Source organism: Pelodiscus sinensis, chromosome 10, assembly GCF_052426305.1.
Source record: "Pelodiscus sinensis isolate ZL-2025 chromosome 10, ASM5242630v1, whole genome shotgun sequence".
Classification (NCBI taxonomy): domain Eukaryota; kingdom Metazoa; phylum Chordata; order Testudines; family Trionychidae; genus Pelodiscus; species Pelodiscus sinensis.
In genome coordinates, this window is record NC_143061.1 from 37,561,330 (window position 1) to 37,584,282 (window position 22,953).

General features: G+C 41.4%; 1 protein-coding gene across 5 annotated transcripts in view; it reads right to left on the reverse strand.

The window, feature by feature from the left end:
• RHBDD1 (rhomboid domain containing 1) overlaps window positions 1-22,953 on the reverse strand; it is a 76,417-nt gene that overhangs the window by 21,534 nt on the left and 31,930 nt on the right. Inside the window, exon 6 of one of the 5 annotated variants that reach the window (XR_003088724.3) lies at window positions 4,250-4,319. The exons of the other annotated variants lie outside the window; for them this stretch is intronic. The gene's annotated coding sequence lies outside the window, so the exon portion shown is untranslated. The remainder of the gene's footprint in view (window positions 1-4,249; window positions 4,320-22,953) is intronic. 5 annotated transcript variants of the gene reach the window in all.

Genomic DNA, 22,953 nt, shown 5'->3' on the forward strand with positions numbered 1-22,953 from the left:
AGACTGTATTTTAGAGGGTCTATAACAGTGATAGGCAACCTAGGCTAGTGAGTGTGTCGCATGAGTGGCCTCCATCTCCATGGGATGCAAGACTGTCCTAACCAAGACAGTCTCCAGGAACAGAGTAGTTTTGCTAACTGCTTGCATACGTAGAATTTGCAAGGCCTGCTGACTGAACTATAATGACACTTTGAGTGGATTCAAAGGGAGTGTATGATTCTTGCAATCAGCATGTGCCTCACTTCACATGCCCTTGCTTTAAGTGCATATCACTTTAGCAATACTGCTAAAAAAAACTTGGTGGATGGAAATCTGGCAACCCTGCATGTGGGTAACAGAAAACAAAATGTCTGGTGAGCCACACATGTAACTCCAATGGGCCACATGAGGCTCTTGGGACCCAGGTTACCCACCACTGACATCATAGAAAACAGTTAGTCATACTGTAAATGCATAACATAACTGATAATGAAAATTATGCCATTTCTTCCAAGCATGCTACATTGCCTTTGACAATGCTGATTATTTTTACTACAAAATAGGTTTCCTAGAGAACTATGATGCTCCATAGTAGTAAATAATATCACTTCAACCTTATGCAATCACACTGATTGGAGGTGTCTAGAAAACAATTACATTTGGCATCTTCTCATCACCTCTAGGAGTTGAATGGCTGACTGCTGAAGTAGGTTAAGTGCTGATTTGAAATATTAGCTTGATGGCATACTTTGTATTTATCCAGCAGATGGCACCAGAGCCACATAGTCAAAACATTCAAGGAAACTAGGACAAATCCTAGACAACAAAGCATTCCGCATAGTAAGCAGAATTAGGGTTATTTTGAAACAGATGGGCTCTACAGAAGCTGCTGCAGTGAATATTATAGAGTTGTTTATTGTCTGACTGGATTGAAACCCAGGGATTATTCACAAGCATCTAGCAGTTTCTGTGTCACATCAGGTTTCATGTGAAGCAGTGTAAAGTTAAAGCCCATTGGAATACATTACATACATATACACACGTAAGTACTAATCCAGTCCTGAATTCAATCGTGCCCTGTACTTTGTAACCCAGTATTTGTTCTGGAAGGATCAGCATTATAACCAGTATTCGAACTCTGTGTAGAGCAGTGAACTAACAGACCCAATTCACTGGACTAAATTTAGGAGTCTCATTTTGTTTTTTTTATTTTTAATCCTTGTATTTGGTGAAAAATGTATACATCCAACATTTTTTTCAGTTTAACAAAATACATGCTGAGCATAAAAAGCTGCCCTTGGAATTGCTGTGCAGTACACTCATGAAGGACCTTACAGGAATACCATGTTTGTAAGGACTTACTAAAAGCTGGAAATCACTTAGCATCCATCTATTGCAGGTGGATATAGGCAACGAAACCTGCACATCAGTTTCCAAAAAAGCGGGTGCGTTCTTTTGGAAGCCCTGTATTCCTCATTTTATGAGACATAAGGGGTCTTCCAAAAGAAGAGGTTTTCCCACATTTGGCCCTGTGTAGACGGGCCAAATGTCAGAAAAGCCTCTTCTGAAAAAAGAATCAGAAAAAGGTATGCAATTTTTTTTGAAAAAGAACTGCACTGTAGATATAGCCTCAGTGTCTAGTCTAGTCTATCTTCTTGTGTTCACTTTATAGCTTTTCATGTGTGGTATTTTTTTACCCATTTGTATTTTACATTGCAGTCCTTCAAACGGCGCAACTAAATTGTTTAAAAATACAGCTTAAAGTAGAGAAGGGAGAATGCTAGGCAGAAAGCAACTGCAAAAATTAACAGTGCCAACAACAATGTTATATTTCATTAAGGTGGGAAAAAACATCCAAAGAGGGAGACCAAAAAGCTGATTCTAGAAAGAATCCTGAGAAGAACATTGTTTCCTATTGAGAAGCCTGGATAAAGTCCCAACCCTACTGAAGTCAATAAGAGTTTTGACACAGACTTCAACAGGGCCAATATTTTACCCTGTGTCTTAGATAAAGAACTCTTGCCATGAAATCTGAAGAGTAAGAACAGCCTATCTGAGGATGTGGGGTAGCAATGTATGACAGGAAGACGTTCCGCTTGAAAAGATTTGAGTCTTAAAGAATTCCTCTTTTCCTACTGTTTATTCCTTGCTTGAAGTCCTAAATTCAACATTTGTGGCATAACTATTTCCAGCTACCATTGGTGAAAGTCCCAGTCAAGGTTATGATGTTTCGGTCCATTGCTGTGGAATGTACATGACATGAGGTACATAGGGTTATGACCTTCAACAAGGAATGAGCAGCAGAAGCAGACAAACCCGCAAGAGATAAATATTCTATTTTCACAAATATCCTTAACAGTGCAAGAAACCTAAAAAAATTAGAATGCTTTCTAAATAGAATATTTTCCCACTGGTGCCAAGCAGATTTTAAATGCTGTATAAAATATATTTTAAAAAGACATGATATTCGTTACAGAAACAGCAAAGCATATTTTACAATCCAACTAATTTAACATCCAAATCATCATAAAGGAAAGATTTGTAAAACTGTAGGAATGAAACATAACTGTACACAAATCTAATGTGAGTGCTCAGTGTTGGTCTAGTGTTGCTCCCCTTCAAGTACACAGAAGTTTTATTGCATTTGGAAATATCACCCTAAGTTTTCAATATGAAACTTATCTCTTAAGCAGCTTAAGGTTCCTTACCGTGGTTTTATAAAAGTTCGAATTTGTAAAAATTATTGAAATAGATGTACCAATTTATTTAAAAGTATGATTAAGCAACAGCAGTTTAAAGTTTTATCAACTATTTCTCAAACTTATGCTTGGCTTTCATTTACCTCAGATGACAAACTGTATTTCTTACATAACAACAGTTTGATCTGCTAATTATGCTGTAATATCAGGGCATTATTTCAGTGTTTCTGAGTTCACATATTGCTCTTGAGCATGATACAGATCATAAATAATGTATTACACAGCAGTCTCTATAGCCCACACTTGGTCTGGCTAGCTTTTCCAACATAAAACATCAACATTTAAGTAGTTTTATTATAATACCCATACATAACTCTCAGCTTATAAACATCTGAAAAGTAGGGATGTTAAAATTACATTTACTAATCAAGTAGTCAATACAATTTTTATCGACTACTCGATTAGTCAATAGAGGAAAGCAGCTGGCTCAGTCCCAACTTGCGGCAGGACCGAACCCCATTGTGGCTCTGCAATTTAAAAGGCAGTAGGAGTCAGGCAGCCTGTCCTCCCGGCAGGCTCTGCATTTAAAATGTAGTAGGAGCCAAGCAGGCAGGCAGCCTGGCTCAGTTCCTGCTCATGCTGGGTCTGGGACCAAACGCCACTGTGGCTCTGTAATTTAAAAGGTAGTAGGAGCCAGGGAGCAGCAGCGGGGGGCAGGTGCCACCGTGGAGTCAGTGCTTGGGGGAAACTGGCTTTTAAGCCGGCTTTCCCCAGCACCAACTCCTACTTCCCCCAACCTCTTGCTGCCTCAGTATCAGGTGGCAGATGGGGGAGGAGGGGGAACAGAATGTGAGTAGTCGACTTGACTACTTGATAAGCCTAGGCTTATCAGGTAATTGACTATTCATTTATATCCCTAATGAAAACATAGCTTTTTTCATGAAAATCTACCCATTTCTAACACACAAAGTATGAAGAGGAAATTTTTTTAAAAATATACAAATTAAGGTCAGAAGGACCCCTTCCTACCATTTAGGCTGTGAAGAGAAAGGTCATGAGGCCTTAAATGACTACCTGAGGATTCCTCCAGTGCAGGAACAATGTCCAAGGGATACAGAGGCTCTGCTTTTCCCCCTCCTTTTCCCAGTTGCCTCTCACAGAGCGACATGTTTCAGGAGAGTAGGGGGCACTACTGCACACTAGTGATCCATGTTCACTAGAATGCCACTTAGAGCAATAGGCAGATAGGTGCAACTGACAGAAACCTTAATGCTTTTCTAAACTGGGAGCCAAATGGCCCAAGGATTGGAAAAATCACAAAGGTAACAAACAACTCTCTTTTTTCTTTCCACCTTCACTCCTGTATTCTGTACAGTTAAGCCATACCAAAGGATACGGCCCTTATCATTTAAATCATATTGCCTTGTCTAGCTGATTTTGCTTCCATCTCTCTCTCACAAAGTATCACTTACAGCAGTTTGTACTGTCATTTCCAACATTCTACATGAAACTTCTGCAATTCAAGATTGAAAGATGATAGAGGCTGATGCAAAGGAGAATAGAAAGCTTACCTAGATAGTGGACCATACTTTGGAATGTCTGACAGCTGACAACTCAAGTTGGCAGGAAATTAATCCTAGTCTAAAGCAGGCAGAAAAAGTAACATGTAATGAGTTCAGATATAGCTAGATTCTTATACAGAAAGTAAGTGAGAAATACTCAACAAAGAATACATTTAAAATGTGAGAAAAATCCAGAACATGCAAAACACTTGAAAGTAAAAATAAATATATTGAATATTAGATTTTTTTTTAAAGAAATAGCTCATCTATAATGCTGTTTTTTTGGTTTTTTGTTTTGTTTTTTAAAATTCTGGTTGTGCAGGTCCCTGTTCTTGCAATGTTTGTGCCCTTAAATATACTAGGTCAAACACAGGGGAAAACAGTCTAAACTGGCATTGTTTCTTTGGGAAAAGTTCAATGCAGAATTTTTAGCCATGTTTAGAATTAACTAGAGTATTTTAGAGATGATTTGTGGAACCCTACAAATATCCACTTATATCCGTAGGTATCTCCAGCTCATTTTTGTGGATATAGATGCAGATGTGAATACAAATTTTATTCCTACAACCCTACAAATTTGCAGATATTCACTTTAACGTGGATATCTGTGGATCATTTTTGTGGATACAAACTTTGTACCCATGCAGGGCTCTAATCATTTAGTCCTTCCCCAATAAATGTAGAGCTGAGAGTGTAAGCCATTCAGCCACTATCTGAACATATCATTGCACAGAAGAAAGGACTAAACTTCTCTCTCAGAGTTTACTTAATACCGTGCAGCAATATGGTCAAGATCTATAATGACATGTTCTTTATACAATGGTAGTAAGCATTCAGTGAAAATTTCATCACTGAAAGTAACAGAACATTTATGTGAAGTTAGTCTCTTCAGCCTTCCTACACCATAACTCATCTAAAGAAACCCTCTATCTAAGGCAAAATGGTTCTATATTAATAGCAGATGCAGAAAGAGGAGATGATATCTCCTGGAAGACTTGGGGAATTAACCACCATAACTTGGAATCCAAGACACACTCAGGGTATGGACAACAGGGACTGAATATTGTTCTGTTAAACAGACAAGCAATCTAGAGCACCTTTTGGAATGTAAATATAGACTTTTCTGGAAGAGAACAGCTTCTGGAGGAGGACTGAATTCCTTGAGAGGAAAGAGTTTTAGCTAGAGCTCTGAAAAATGCTAGTGAAGATAAGGCACAGTAGGTTTTTCTGTCAAGGTAAACCCCAGGTTGGAGTTACAAAGTTTACCTAGCCTAATTACACTGAGAATAAAGTGTCTTGAATGTCTTTTCTCCACTAGGGTTTTATATCAACTAGCTATCTCAATGTAAAAATCACATTTACCCCCTAGTGAAGAGATAGCTTAGATTTAAGACAACATGTGACATGCAAAAAAACACCCAAATGGGGTGGGGAAGAGTTGAATGATGAGCTTAACAAAAGGTACAGAGAATTTAACAGAGAAACAGAACAAAAACACTTCTCTAAATATTACTGAAGGCTTCAGCTGCTCCCTGTTTGAGCAACAGAGGGCACCATTTTTTCCTGCATGTTCCCATGAGAGGAATCCTAAAAGGGGATATTGAAGGGTTTGGAGAAGCAGTATAGGAATGGCATTAAACAGCTCTCGCCCTAACCCACCAATCTAAATAATAAATGAAATATGGTTCCCCCAAAGAACAGTAAGAGTAGACGTCCACCAGAAGAATTGGTAAAAGGCTCTCATGCATCCCATCAAAGATGTTGCCTTGCAGTGGATATTGTAAATGGGCCAGAAGATGTACAGGAGGCTGCCTAATATAGCCGCCTTCCCTGGCATCTGCCAAAATACACACAACTAACAGCAGAACTCTGAGATGAAGTCCAAACCAGAGCAGTCTGCTTCCAACACCAAAAGTGTTAAACTAGAAGCTAGGGTCATAGACAACATAATTTTCTAAATTCTCTCAAGAAGATTTAGGAATTCCAAGTAATAATTAGAGAAACGAATAATTTAAAGAAATATCTAATTTATAGATCATGTTAGCAGACAAAATGAGTGCAATATACCTTTGGAAGCTGGTTTTTACTAAGGAATTATGTAGTAGAAATTATGCAGAACATAATTATGATGAACAATCTCCTATAAATATTAGATTAGATTCAGAGCTCCTTCCAATCATTACCAACAAGTATCCTTGACTGCTACAGATCTGTAATGTATATATTTTATGGCTTACTAGTACATACAATTGCCAAGACAATTGATGCTGTATCTTCCATAATTAGTTCAATCACACATGTGCTTTGTATTTAGTTAAAGGGAGCACAAAACAAATCCATTTTTCTTAGAAAAACTCTTGAGTTACTGCCAGTTTTGTAGAATTACTGTTTACCAAGAAAAAAATATATTTTGTGTTCAGGCCCATACGCAGGAATTTGGGGGGACGGGACTGTTGACTGCTCTGCCCCTGCTCCCAGCCTCAACTCCTGGGAGATGAAGGAAAAATCAGCCCCAGCCTTCCCTCAGCAGGGCGGAGCACGGGGGACGGAGGCTGGGGCAACGCACCACTACTCCTTTTCTTTAGCTGGCTGAAGCATGGGGGAAGGAGGCTGGGGCAAAGCGCTGCCCCAGCCTTCCCCAGACAGTCGGAATCAGCCCCATGGCGGATCATGAAGGAACGTATATATCTCCTGAGTACGGGCCTGATTTTATGATAAATGTTGGTGAAAAAAAATCCCAACTCATTTTGCAGAACAGTTTTAGAATGCTTTTTATATATTTGTCACTGTATTATAGTTTTCATTTAAATGCAGTTTGACATCTATCACAATTACAAAAACAATCCTCTAGTAAATAAGAAATACATTGCTTACCATTTTGACATTAAAAAAACCTGTAAACATTAACATTTTGAAAAAAACTGTTAACCTATATAGTTGCTAATATAAATGTTTATATATAAATATGCCTGGCTATCAAAAAGTAACAAATTACACTAATCCATTAGAATTCACCTCTCTTTAGAAAAAATACCTTAAGAGAATAAAAGGTAAAACAAGATTAAAATCAGATCATGTTACTGTCATGGCCTAGTGAAGAAACTGAGGTTACTTACCATATAGTAACTGGAGTTCTTTAAAAAGTATAGTCTCTGTGTGTGTGTATTCACTGTGGACATGCACACATTCTATGCACTTGAGATAGAAAGGATTTTCAGTAGCAGTGTCTGTTGTCCACATCCACGCCCTCCTTGTGCTCTGAACCCAGATGATGAAACACTGCTTTGGAGCCGAATGCACCAATTCCAAAGCTTGAATGCTTCAAAGTAGAGTGGGGGTAGACCCTGTTGCTCCCAGTTTGTTTATATAAAATACTTTAGTCCTGTTGCTGACATACTTGGGAATGTGCAGAATAGGTAAAGGGTGGGAACTCCTTTTAGGTTTCATGCACTGTCTGACGCTTAAGTGGGCTGATGTACTGTCTGGATCCCTTCAGAGTCCAGGAGCTTTAGCTAATCTGGTCACTTAGGTGAGATCTTGAGCCCAATAAGGAGGCATTCATAATGAGTGTCTTTATGTGCTGGGTTTATGGTGGCATGGGAATGAAGCGAACTGCTACTTAGACTGTCTTTGATTTCCCATGAGGTGAGTGGCATATACAGGATGTCTGTTTGCAGGGTACACATCTGCAACTTTGCTGGCAGGTATGGGAAATGGAGCCTTGTGAAAAGGCGTAGGGGTAGGTGGCCATATAGTCTAATGCAGCGGTTCCCAAACTTTTCCAGATGGGGATCCATTTTGACAATTCAGAAAGACTTGGTGACCCAAGGCAATTCAAAAACAGGAGGAGGGGGGGCAAGGGGAGAGAGCCACCTGGGGAGACACTTGGCAACCCTTTTGAAATGTAATGGCGACCCACATTTGGGTCCCGACCCATAGGTTGGGAAACCCTGGTCTAAAGGGACCGGACCTAACTGTACTGTCATCTGGGGTGAAGTTGAGCAATGAGGTCTCTCTGTGGGAGGAGGCTGTCTAGCAGTAAGCACACTTTGGCCAAAACTGAGTTCAGATTCACTTTGACAAATGGTATAACTTGGGTTAAAGTGGTCTTTTTTAGATAACTGAATTCCAATAAAGTGAAAGGGGTCAAGTTCGGAGAGGACCACCATCTGAAACATTAGACATGACTGTTGCCTGAGCAATGACTGAAGTAAGGAAATACCAAGTTGCTTGAGTGATATAGATATGTCACTACCACAGAAAGCATATTTATGAACATTGAGTGCCATCAAGAGGTCAAAGGTCAGAACTCTGTATTGAACAAATGAGCAGGAATATCAAGTGTACTGGATGAAAAGTAGGCACCCCTCAAAGTGAAGGCCACAACCCTATCATTTTTAGGGAGGCCAAGGTCATCATCCTGAATCTTGAATTATGTATGAAGATGTTCAGCTGTGTGAGGGTCCAGGTTGGGTCTCCAGCCACCATAGCCTCCTGCCCATTCACTTTCTTTTTGGAAGTAAGGAAATATGACTAAAAATCCCTGTCTACATTAAGGAAGCACCAGGTGTATGAGCCCAAGCTCACTAAGGGATCCTCTAGCTGATTTCTACCTCTCATATGAGAGAGATTCCTGAAAAGGAATGAGAAGTGGGATTTTGGAGAAGGAACAGGAAGGAATTTCATAGTATAGTCAGTCAAGATAGTGTCTAGGACCATTGCATGCCACCACAATGGAAGGAAACAGGCCAGACAACCAGCAAAGGGAATGGAGGGTAACTAGTGGTGCAGAGACTTGATGACTATTGACTGTTCCATCAAAAGGACTTGGCAGGAAACTCAGACTGAAGAAGGGATGGCAGCAGCTTACTGTGGGGGCTCACAAGCTTTCTGATAGAAGAGCTGAGAAGTGACTATGAGAAGGCAGCTTTCTTACTACGTTTAAAAAACAGAGCTGCAGTGGTCTGAGACCTGGTGCGATTCAGGACTACTGCGCCTCTGTCTCCCTTGACCCCTCCCCGAGACACTGCTGGGGGAGCCGGCTTTTAAGGAGCCAGTTCCTGCTCCCTACACTTTCTGCCTCTGACACAGCGGCAGCAAGCGTGGGGGTGGGGGGCGGAAATGAGTAGTCAAGTAGTGACTCGACTACTTGATAAGCCTAGGCTTATAGGGTAATCAATGACTTGATTAGATACTTGTATTTCTAGAACAGACTAATTTATCTATTTCCTTATTAAACAGGTTATTGCCCTAAAAGGGAACATTTTCTACTGTTGTCTAGACCAGTGTTTCTCAACCAGTGGTACACGAGAGAAGTCTGGGGGATACATCAACACAAGTGAAATTTGGCAAAAATGTCCAGAATTTTGCCCTGCAAAGGGGTTCGGGGAGGGGGTGGCGACATGTGCCTGTCAAATTGAACATTCGGAGCCACGCACCCGGACGTTAACAGCCTCTCTGTGCACGCATCCCAGCGCTGGTGGGAAAAGCATGTAGCTGCAGTGGTAGCAGCTCCAGGGAGACCCAGGGCAGTTCCAAATTGGGTGGCGGGTTGGGCGGGGAGAAAAAAAAAATCACTTCCACAGCCGCCTCTCCAGCAGCCTCCCTGGGGTGCTCCAGCAGGGAGGGTGGCTGAACCTGGAGACGTGCATTAGCCCTACCCCTGCCAGCAGCTCAGCACAATGCATCCCCGTCCCTGTGGTATTGCAGAGAGGAGCTAAAAGGCGGAGAAGCAGCACAATAAGCTTTTCTGCAAAGGATCCTCACTCCCTGCCCCCGCATCAGTGACGTAGCGAGGGGGGATGGGCAGTTGCCCCTGGGCACCATGCTAGGGTGGAAGTGCACAGCTCCACGCAGCGAGCCCCGCACTGGCGGGCCACTTGCTCCCTGCAGACAAGCTGCCAAGGCAGGGCCAGGCAGCGGGAGCGGGTACTTCAAAGTAGGGTTACCATACGTCTGGTGCGTGGCTCTGGGGAAGGGGAGAACATTGGGTTAGAACGGGGGGAGGGACTGAGGGCGTCTGGCTCTGGGGGAGGAGTGGGTGCATTGTGTTATAGTAGGACAGGCTGGGGCTACTTTATATATATATATATATATTTTTTTTTAAAGAAAGGGGTACTTCATTAAAAAAAAGTTGAGAAACACCAGTTTAGACCTCCTTGGATAACAGAGGCAGCTAACTGGAGTGTCAGGAGTAGCTGCTGATTCTGTGCTTTGGAGGTAATACCCTCTTTCCTTCCTGAAGACAGATTGGATTTCATGAACATGTCGTGCCTATGGACAACTTTGAGAATAATGGACTGTGTGAAGCTATCCCAAACTGCCCACATCCCTTTGCATTCTGGGTTATGCCCCAAAACTGTCTAACGATGATCTACAAATTATTTATAAAAATAAAGGTTCAAGTGGGAACAGTAGCAGAAACGGCACTTATTGAAGGATTCCATTTCAGACACAATTGGTAGATTGAAACTGGAGAGGTAGTAGGTCTGTGACACCCATTATGCCCTTGGTTCAGAACACAAGCAGGTATAGAATTGCAGGTGCAGTTCAAGAGACATGGCTATTGAAAAATCTTCTGGTCTCAGGTGCATGGAGTGCCTACACTCTCACAAAGAATACCCATGGGGATCATCTCTTAAAGAACCACCACATTTTTATTTTCTAGTTGATGTAATTTACATTCCTAATAAATACGAACCTTTCCAAGAGAGAAACTTAGAACAAAATCCTCTCCCTAGTGCCAAGACTCAGAAACTCAGTTATGTGCTATTGAATACCTCCAGGGGGGGACTCATTCCACATGAGATGAGATGGAGATGGAGATGGAGATGGAGATGACGGAGCACCCTTATGCAGCTACAACAGAGCATCTTCTAATTATTCCCAGACTCATTCAACAGAACTGCATGGTGGGTTTTTTTGTTTTTTTGTCAAGCCCCTGGTGGAAGAGTAGGATTTGTTCTACAGAAATCACTGTTGTCCAAACTATGGGCTTGATACAAAAAAGCTTTAAAGTGACCACAAAAATTCTAATTTACATTTGCAAGCACTGGATCAGATGCTATGACCCAGATCTTACCTTTATTGCCAAAACATGCATCTGGAAAAATTATCCTTTGGAAAGACTAACAGTGATTGCCATGCATGAATCATGAACCTGCTATTAACAACAATCTTTTTTAAACCCTAAAATAAAGGATAGCCACTGACAGGTATTTCTGTAGTAGTGATGACTGGAAGATAGCTAATGGTATGCCAATATTTAAAAAGGGCTCAAGAGGTAATCCTGGCAATTACAGACTGGTAAGTCTAACGTCAGTAACGGGCAAATTAGTTGAAACTATAGTAAACAATAAAATTGTCAAACACATAGATGAACATAATTTGTTGGGGAAAGTCAAGATGGTTTCTGTAAAGGGAAATCATGCCTTACTACAGTTCCTTGGGGGGAGTCAACAAACATGTGGACAAGGGGGATCCAGTGGATATAGTGTACTTAGATTTCAGAAAACTTTAGACAAGGTCCCTCATCAAAGGCTCTTAAATGAAGTAAGTTGTCATGGGATAAGAGGGAAGGTGCTTTCATGGACTGATAACTGGTTAAAAGACAGGAAACAAAGGGTAGAAATCAATGGTAAGTTTTCAGAATGGAGAGAGGTAATTAGTGGGGTCCCCCAAGGATCCATACTGGAACCAATCCTATTCAATCTATTTATGAATGATCTGGAGAAAGGGGCAAACAGTGAGGGTGGCAAAATTTGCAGATGATACTAAATTGCTCAAGATAGTTAAGACCAAAGCAGATTGTGAAGAGCTTTGAAAAGATCTCACATAACTAATTGGCCAACCAAATGGCAAATTAAATTTAATATTGATAAATGTAAAGTAATGCACATTGGAAAAAATAATCCCAACTATTCATACAATATGATGGAGTCACCGTGGGTAGTTCTCTGCAAACATCCACTCACTGGGCAGCGGCAGTCAAATAAGCAAACAGAATATTAAGAATTATTTAAAAAGTGATAGAGAATAAGACAGAGAATATCGTATTGCCTTTATATAAATCCACAATATACCCACATCTTGAATAATGCGTATACATGTGGTCGCCTCATCTCAAAAAAGATATATTGGCACTGGAAAAGTTTCTGAAAAAGGCAACAAAAATTAGGAGTTTGGAACAGGTCCCATATTAAGAGAGATTAAAAAGATTGGGACTTATCTTAGAAAAGAGATTAAGAGGGGAGATGACAGAGGTCTATAAAATCATGACTGGTGTGGAAAAAATGAATAAGGAAAAGTTATTTCCCATAGCATAAGAACTAGGGGTCACCAAATGAAATTAATAGGTAGCAAGTTTAAAAACAAACAAAAGGAAGTTTTTTTCACTCAGTGCAGAGTCACCTGTGGAACTCCTGGTCAGAGGATGTTATGAAGACCAGGAATTTAACAGGGCTAGAAAAAGAGCTAGATAAATTCATGGAGATGGGTCCATCAATGGCTATTAGCCAAGATGGGTAGGAATGGTGTCCCTAGTCTCCGTTTGTCAGAGACTGGAAATGCATAACGGGAGATATAATGTCGTGTTCACTCCCTTTGGGGCATTTGGCATTGGCCACAATTGGAAGACAGGCTACTGGGCTAGATGGACTTTTGGTCTGACCCAGTATAGCCATTCCCATGTTCTTATAAAACTGCATGACAATGAAGGGGACATTTAATGAGAAGGTTAAGGTGCCATGTTGTAAACTCCTCTCTCTTATGGGGAAGAGAAGAAAAGATGAGCAGGGTGGGTGAAGGAGAATCAGAATTGAACCTTAATCAGAATTTTTTAAAATACAAAAATATTTGGGTTACATTCTATTCCAGGTGTGATCTGAAGGTTCAGATCCTTATTTTAACCAAAACCTGATTGCTTGTACCTAAACAATAAATAAGCAGCCTTTATGTAGAAATGTATATCTTTGTACCACTTCACAAATATTCAGCAGTAATTAAAGCATGCAATTTTGATGCTGTCTTTTTTTAAAGTTTCTGTATGTATTCACAACACATTTAAATATATTTTCACAACAGATCTTTTATAAGTGTCATTTTCTTTGGGAATAGACTCGTCAAAAGAAGGCAAGTATGCAAAAGGAAGAACTGGAAGCCAATTTAAAAAGATGTGCTCTCACTTTAAAATTACAGTAAAAAAAGTAATAACTGATGTACATTTTAATATACAGTTTGCACATTCAACCCCTCACCTCCTATGTCATTAGTACATTTACACTTTTTCAATCAGCAAATGCATACTCCATTTAGGCAATGTCTACACAAGCTCTGCCACGTCCAAGGAACACGTCCACTTTTTTGGAGCAGTTTCCGAAATAGCAGACACGTTCTTTTGGCATCCCTGTATTCCTCATTGTACGAGAAATAAGGGATGTTCCGAAAGAGGAGCCTTTTCCGGAATCTGGCTCCGTGTAGATGGGCCAAATTTCGAAAAAGCCTCCTCTGAAAAAAAGGGGAAAAAGATACGCAAATTGCAGTTCACAATTTGTGTATCTTTTTCCGATATAACTCTGCAGTCTAGACATAGCCTTATTGTTATTGAAACAGATGTAGGATAACTTCCATTGAGGTGAAAGAATAGTTCTTTTACTCAGGTTTACCATTCTGGATTCAGACACATGAATCAGAATGCAGGGACATATATATATCATAGTCAACAGCTTGTCTCTTAAAAATTCCATTAAAGCAACACAAAGATAACTTATTAAGGCATCAACCTGAGAACATGAAATTATATTCTAAGCAACGTTTCAGTATCAAAAAGCTTTAATGTTTTCCTCTTTTGTAGTATCTCAATTTAATGCTAAGTGAAGTCGCATTATTTATTCTCCACTGAGAAAAATGAGCCCCTACATTCAACTTGATGACATCTATGTGTGTGTCCATATGTAAACCAGTACACTTTAGAACCATCCAACCAATTTCATAATTTGGGGGAATGTTCTAGGCATCAATGGGCTGGATGGACCCTGTTTCTTAGGAGGAAAATCAGAAAACAAGAATGTGAAAATGGAAAACAGAGTCCCTGCATGTCCTTAGCACTCCCATCAGCTGTAACCTGCTCTGTACTTACTATAGAATAGAGAGCCAGCTGACAGCAGAATTTAAATGGCAACCCCCAATCTCAGGAAAGCCCCTGAAGTTTAAAATGGTAATATCAAGAATGATTTCCCAAGACTGAAGGAGCAAATTAAATAGAAAGAATAGCCAGGAAGAGGATAGAGGAAAGGTTTCAATTTCTTCCTCATAGTGTATTACCTTCTCAAAACCTGATCTAGGGGATGAGAGAGATCCAGTGAACATTGCAATCTGTTCATCGCTTCCAATCTGGGACAATGAAAGATACTTTGGGGTAATGGAAAAAAGTAGAGACCTGGCATAAGTGAGACATATGCAAGACCATGAAATAAGTAAGACATAGTGCAGGGATGGGCAATAAATGGAGGAGGCTCACCAGGGTTAGCACTAGTGGTCCGCCTGATGGACTATGTCTGGCCAGCAGGCTGCTTATTTCCCACACCCAGCATAGAGTATAAGCCTGGGGTTGGCAACAATTTTTTGTTGGGGTGAAGACACTCCAAGAATTTGATAAGTGGTTAAGGGTCGCACTCCTCCATGACATTAATAGAGGAAGTGCAGGATCTGGCCTGGAGGTTGCAGAATGGAACGAGGGTAAGAGAAAGGGATTGGGGTGCAGGGGGGGAGGTGGATGTGGGAGGGAGTTTTTTGAATGAGGGGGTTGTGACCTTGGGTAGGAGACTGGGGGTGCAGGGTACATACAGGTGCAGGAGAGGATTCAGACATGAAGGAGGGGTGCAGGAGGGAGTGTGGGGTCTGAGAGGGTTGTGTTTTAGGGCAGTATAGGAGGTGGTGGAGGGATTTGGTTGTGGCAGTGGGATAGAGGATTAGGGTGCAATGTCTGGGAGGAGGTTCTAACCTGGAGGAGGGTTGTAGGAGGGGGTGCAAGGTCTGGGAAGGAGTATGGGTGCAGAAGTGGGGGTACAAAGGGTTTGGATTATGTGGTGTAGAAATACAGGAGGGTGCAGAGTACTGGGGGGAGGGCTCTCAGCATTCACAGAAATACATGGCCCTCAGTTATCTTTTCTGGCCATGGAGTTGGGGAAGGGCTGGCAAGGTGGTTTGCTGAGGCTCCCGCAGGCTGGATCTGGCAGCTTGGTAGGCTGGATGTGGCCCACAGACCATATTTTGGCTGGCCTAGTACAAGCAGAGTCACCAGAAAACATGCACACAGTAGTTTGTGTAGCATGTGATAAATACACAGAATGAAGTAAGCATAGCACCAAACACCTGGTGCTGGAAATCCAGAAATGTAGCTTGCTCTCAAAAGCATGTTCCTCCATGTTGTGCTTTGGTTGTGACTATTGAAAAGTTGAAGGGGTAGGGTCCTCACATTATCAAAAAGTAGTAGTTGATGTCAGCTAACGTGAACTCACAGATGATTATGCATACATAGCCCTTATAAAAGTCCAAACATTTCAGATCATGTTGGATACTGGGTTCAATTACCAACAGATACAAAATTATGAAATGGATACATAATGAAAAGAAAATAACGAGTCATTTAGACATTTTAATCAAAGTTAGATTTAGAAGCAGTTCAGTGTAAAGTCATCAGATATTACAATTTATCCATAAAAATCCATGTATTCTCACTATTTCACTGTTAATGTTATTTTCAAAAAAACCTGAAAAAGATATCTGTACTTAAAAATTAAAAAAAAAAAACACCCACACTGACTTCAATCTACATACACAACTAAGTGATGAGAAAGGCATACAAGCACCACCTAGTGCATGCATTGAGCTTGGCCTACAGCAATGGTTCCCAATCTTTTTGATACTGGGGACTAATAAACCCATTCACAAGCTTTTGGAGGACTGGTAACATTTATTTGCATATTTATGAAGCAAATGATGAATATGCAAATAAATTGTGACACTGGCCCTACCTGTCCAGCGGGTTGTTCCACCCCCCCCCGGCCCGAATCCCGGCCGCTTTATCAGCCGGTGCCAGCTCCCCCATCTACATCCAGTGCCAGGCGTTCTGCGTCAGTGCGTACGGCCTTCTCCCTGGGTCCTAGCGCCCACCGGCTCTAGCCCCGCCACCTGGGAGCATACCCGGCAGAGACGCTGCGGTGGCAGACTCTCTCTCAAGAGGGCCGTGCCCGGCAGTGCGGGGTGTTGCTACCCCGTCACACAAATTAATAGGATCGTGCACAATAATTTTTCTAAGGACTGGTGGTTTTTTTTTTTTTTTTTTTCCTAAGGACCGGTACTGGGCCACAGACCACACTCTGGGAAACGCTGGCCTATAGAATCAACAAAGCATACAACCCTCAAAAGTGAATAAATGCCCATATGCAGCGAATGAATTTCTTTGACTATTTAAATAAAATGTTTTTAAACAAGATAGATTTAATTGCAGAAGTATAACTTGAAAGTCCTAACTGCTTTTAGATGCATGTTAGAGAATTCTTTATTTGTTGCACAAATTACTGAGCCTACATATATTTGAAGTAGCGGATCCCAGAAGTTTCACTGTGCTAGGCCCTATCAGTATGAACAAAACACAATAAAAAAAATTCAACCGATTTAAATTGGATTTGTTATTTACATTAAATACAGGTTTATTAATAGTGTTCATCCAGTGGGAACTGAGAAATTGTGCTAGGGGTAGGAACAGCGCACGAAGCCTCTCCTCTCCTTCACTCCACCATAGTGCAGAGAGTCACATGCAACAGCCAGCCACTTCGAGAAGTCTGGGGCTGCTAGCAGGCAAGGAAGCTGACTTGAGAGTCCTGCAAGGTTGCTGGCTAGGAGCTGCTAACTTAAGCACCTCCCAGCCAGAGCCTGCCTTTGACATCCCACCCCCTACTGTACCCCAGCTTTTTCCCAGACTCTGCACACCTTCCTATGTCCCTCCCACAAGCCAGAATCCTTCCTGAACCCATATCCCTTCCCAGACTCTGCACCAGGTCACAACTCCCTCCTTCACCCTAATTCCTTCTCAGACCCCACACCCTCTCCTGCACCCCAAACTCCCTTCTCCACCCAACCTCTGTCCCAGACCCCACACTTCCTTTATAGAAAAGTGTGGCCTGTAATCACTTCCCAAAATCTTGGCGTGCCCCCCCCCCATGAAAAATTACTGCCCATCTCTGTTCTAAGAGGTGCAGCATAAATTTTCACCCTTAGGCTTTGTCTACACTACCAAATTTTGTTGCCAAAATCAGAGAGTACATATACACTGCAATGCAATTTCTGTCACTGACAAAATATACACACCCCAAAGAGAGACTTCTGTCTTTTTCTACTTCATTTGTATCAACAAAACGCCAGTGTAGACACCATTCCTGATATCGTTATAATTAACCTCCAGGAAGTGTCCCACACTGTCCACCCCAATTGATCTGGTTTGCAGATATGGACCATCTCTGATGATGATGGAGATTTCAGAGTTCCTAAGGCAATTTATTCTAGTGCTTAGCCACACTCATCAATTAGGAAGTTTTTTCTAATGTACAACCTAAAGCTCCCTTGCTGCAATTTAAGCCCATTGCTTGTCCTATCCTCAGAGGTTAACAATATTTTTCCACCCTCCTCTTTGTAACAACCTTTTCAATATTTGAAAAACTATCATCATGTCTCCTCTCAGTCTTCTCTTTTCCAGATTAAACAAACCTAGTTTTTTCAATCTTCCCTCTTAAGCCTTGTTTTCTAGCCCTTTAATCGTCATTTTTGTTGCTCTTTCCTGGATTTTCTCCCATTTGTCCACATCTCTCCTGAAATGTGGTGCCCAGAACTGGACACAATACTCCAGTATACCTAGCAACAGAAGGTGTCACTGGACTGGAGTATATCTACCCACAGTGCATTGCTCATACTGTCGATGATGGTGCCCCCAATATGGATGTGATCTGTTGATAGACACAGCAAGTGTGAACACTGTATTCCAATATTTATTATGTTGACTTTTCGTTGTTAACATCACTTTGGTTGACAAAACTTGAAAGTGTAACCACAGCCTTAGTGTCACTGAATTTGATTAGAAACCTTGCAAAGTTCTTCTTTACTAGGGTACTTTTCCCTTACCTTAAAAAGGTATGTTTTTTAATTAACATTCTCATTATGATAAGGTTATGATGTGTATTTTAAGCCTCAGTTAATAATTGTCATGCCAGTTTTTCAGAGCTGGATTAAAGTGCTGAGAAGAGTTCCAGGGTTTTTGTGTGAGAGACTGTTTTTTTAATTCAATTAAAGGGTTTGTTTTAGCGTCAGGAAAATTATTTAGTGGACACTCTTTTGGCAAGGATAATTTATGTAATTATAGACTTCATTTTGAAAGCTTCTATATTATTGTGATAAAATACTGTCTAAATAGTGGAATTAAAACAACTCTACAATTAACTCCTGCCCCATAGCATGAATGAATAAGAATGACATACCAAAAATGTTGTATGGCCACCTACATCCTGGCTTACAGTGTTTAGAGCACAGTAGAACCTTAAAAATGCAAACACCAGAGTTACAGATTTATCAGTTAACTGGACACCTGTGGAACCAAAAGAAATCAGGCAGCAGACTAAATGGGGAGGAAGGAGTAAAGACTATACTGCCTCAAAGGTACAGCTTCAGCCATAAAGAGGGGGGAGAGTTTGGGGCTACAGCTGTAGGCTTGGAAAGGTGTGGAAGGATCAGGAATCCAGGCCCAGAGAAGCTAGAGGCTTCTGAACCTCAGGAGCACCAGAGCTCAGGGCTTTAGACAGTGGGGCCATTGGACAATCGAGACGCTAAAGGATCGTCATTGCAAAAAAAGGTCATTGCAAAAAAACCCACAAAAAGAATTCTTTGCATTGGTCTTCACAGCTGAGGGTGTGAGGAAGGTTCCCTAAAGTGAGACATTCTTTTTAGGTGACAAGTCTTAGGAATTTTCCCAGTTTGAGGTGTTAAAGGAGATTTTGGAATAAATTGATAAACTAAAGAGTAACAAGTCACCAGGATCAATGGTATTCATCCAAGAGTTCTGAAAGAACTTAATTATGAAATTGCAGAACTGCTAACTGATTTGTAATCTGTCCTTTAAACCAGCTTCTGTATCAAATGACTGTTAATATGATAAACTTAAAAACCAACAACTAGTCTGGTAGCACTTTAAAGATTAACAAAACGTGTAGATGGTGTCATGAGTTTTCGTGGGCACAGCCCACTTCTTCAGATGACCACGAAAGCTCATGATGCCATCTACATGCTTTGTTAAGTCTTTAAAGTGCTACCAGACCACTTGTTGGTTTTTAAGTTTATCCTGTACAGACTAAGTTGGCTACCCCCCCGAAGCTTTTGGTAATATGATGATTTTTAAAAAGGGCTCCAGAGGTTATGCTCACAATTACAGGCTAGTAAGGGTAACTTTAGAACTGGCAAAACTGCTTGCAACTATAATAAAAAACAGAATTGTCTGACACAGAGATGAACATAATTTGTTGGGGAAGTCTGCATAGTTTTTATAAAGGGAAATCATACTTGACCAATCTACTAAAATTCCACGAGGAGGTCAATAAGCATTTGGAGAAAGGGGATTCAGTGCATATAGTGTACTGAGATTTCCAAAACGGCTTGGACAAGGTCCCTCACCAAAGGCTCTTAAGCAAATTAAATTGTCATGGGATGAGAGGGAAAGTCCTCTCATGGTCTGATAACTGGTAAAAAGCTAGGAAACAAAGGGAACGTTTTCAGAATGGAGAGAAGTAACTAGTGGTGTCCCACAAGCGTCTGTACTGGGACCAATCCTATTCAACATACTCAAATTATCTGGAGAACAGTATAAACAGTGAGGTAGCAAAATTTGCAGATGATACTAAACTGCCCAAGATAGTGAAGTCCAAAGCAGATTGTGGAGAGTTTCCTCACAAAACTAGGTGATTGCATGACAAAAAGGCGGATGCTAATAAATGCAAAGTAATGCATATTGGAAAACAGAACCCCAACTATATTTATAAAACAATGGGGACTAAATTAGCTGTTACCATTCAAGAGAGAAATCTTAGTCATTGTGAATAGTTCTCTGAAAACATCCATTCAATATACAGTGCTAATCAAAAAAGCAAAGAATACTGGGAATCATTAAAAATGATAGTTAATAAGACAAAATATCTTATTGCCTTTTTATAAATCCATGATTAGAAAAGGGTTTAAAAAATTATTAGATATGGCATGGCTGCCTTATGAGGAGAGATTAATAAAACTAAAACCAAATGAAATTAATAGGTTTACAGGAAACAAAAAGTATTTCTTCACATAATGTAGAGTCGACCTGTGGAACTCCCTGCCAGAGGATGTTGTGACGGTCAAGAATTTAAAAGGGTTTTAAAAAGCGCTAAATAAATTCATGGAGATGAGGTCCATCAATGGCTATTATCAGAATGGGCGGGGATGGTGTCCCTAGCCTGTGTTTGTCAGAAGCTGGAAATGGGCGACAGGGGATGGATCACTTGACTACCTGTACATTCCTCCATGCATCTAGCATTGACCACTGTTGGAAGACAGGATACTGGGCTAGACGGACCTTTAGTGTGACCCAGTATGGCTGTCTTTATGTTGTGAGTTTAAAATTTTCTAAAATAGGCACATGCCCAAGCCACTCCACCGTGCACATGCACCTTCCTGAAAACTAAGCAACACAGTTTTCTTTTTCCGGGGGGGGGTGGGGGGGGAATCTATCCATTTATTTAGTGATTCTGTTCTCAGTAGCAAAACTAAAAGAACTATTGGATTTTTTTTTCCACTCAGTTCAATATTAAGTTCTTCTACAAAGAAACAAGTTTATTATTGGCTCAGTAAAACACCTTCTCTCTTCTCACTCCAGATTTCTCTGCAGTTTTCAGTCCCACCATGCTTGCTCGCTCAAACTGTTATTCAGGAGCTATGACTATTGTGGTTACAAAAAGGATAATATCTTAACCATGCACTGGTCTCAACTCTAGTTAAGAAAGTGTTGACTGAGTCCAAGGTTGTCCATCTCCGCATTAGTGCAAGCTTTATATAGAATAAGGAGGGAAAAATGTACAGGTTGGATCTCTCTGGTCCAGCACCTTTGGAATGAGGGAATTTGCCAGACCAAAAGGTCCCCTGCTACCAACTTCCCAGACCACCTTCCCTCCCCAATGCCAGCCACAGCTGGTCCTCCTCTCTCCCCTACCTGCCGCTGTGGCCCTGGCAGCCAGCACTCGCCCAGGCCCAGGCCCGCTATTCGGGCTGCTGTGGCTGCCACATCTCTAGCCCTGGCCCCGCTATCAGGGCTGCCATGTCTCTAACCTAGGCCCCGCCATCACAGCTGCTGCATCTCTGGACCAGGCCCTGCTGCCGTGACCATGACGTCCCCGCCCTGCTACTGGGGCTGCCATGGCCCCTGCTGCACTACCAGAGCTCCAGCGCCAGTCCCAGCCCTAGCGCCACTGGGGTCTGGGCTGCCTGCCTTCTGGCCACTGGGGCTCTCAGCCAGGACTCCCTGTGGTCCTGCCAGGCAATGGATGTTGCCAGATGAGGGAGTCCTGGTTTTGGGAGATCCAACTTGTAATAGGATCCCACAATAAATTTGAACCACCACGACTAGCTCCAGCTCAATTTTTTTATGATCAGAACAAATTCCCTCTGCACAGTATACAAAGTTGTTTGACCTTTGGCTTAGAGTATGTATTTTACTGAATATTAAGGAAAAATTTCAAATTTTTCTCAACAGAGTTTACTTAGCAAAAAGCAAGCTTGTTCCTTTCTTCTGGGTTTGTCCACTGTGGAAGAGAAGTGATGATCTTGGTGGGAAATGTCAATTCATCTGATGAAGTCAGTTTTGCCCACAAAAGTTATGCCCTAATAATTCTGTTAGTCTCTAGGGGTACGTCTAGACTACAGGCTTTTGCAGACAGAAGTTTTGTCAACAGATACTGTCGACAAGCTTCTGTCGACAAAGAGCATCTAGACTACAACCAGTTCTGTCGACAAAGCAAGCCGCTTTGTCAACATGACAGTGTAGATGCAATGGACAGTGTAGATGCAATAACGCCTTCTGTCGACAGAACTCTGTCGACAAAAGGTGTTATTCCTCGTAGAATGAGGTTTACAGCCATCAATAAAACTGCTGAGTTATGTTGACAGAACTTGGCGGAAGTGTAGACACGGGTATCGTTTTGTCGACAAAACCCTGTAGTCTAGACATACCTTAAGGTGCCACAGGACTCATTGTTTTTGCAGATACAGACTAACACAGCTACCCCGCTGAGATTTGGTAGGAGCTGTCACTCTAGTGTTTATGTTGTTTCTGTATAGTGTGTAAACGGATTGGTGTCAGGCTTGTAGGCAATGTAGATGAAGTCTGGTGAACAAGATGTTACATGATGCCATGTGGCCTAGCAGCGAAAGCCAAATCCTAACATGGTTTGTGGACATAAAGTGACTTGTCTTATCAAATTGTTCATAGTCTGAAGCATGAGGAAAACAGCTGCATGCATGCAGATCAATGGACACTATCTGCTAGAAATCTCTGAACTCAGGCCCATGGGGCACATTTCTATTCATGTGTGTGGGGGGGGGGGGGGGAAACCAGAGATCATACCTGAAGATTAAAACAAAGTTATTAA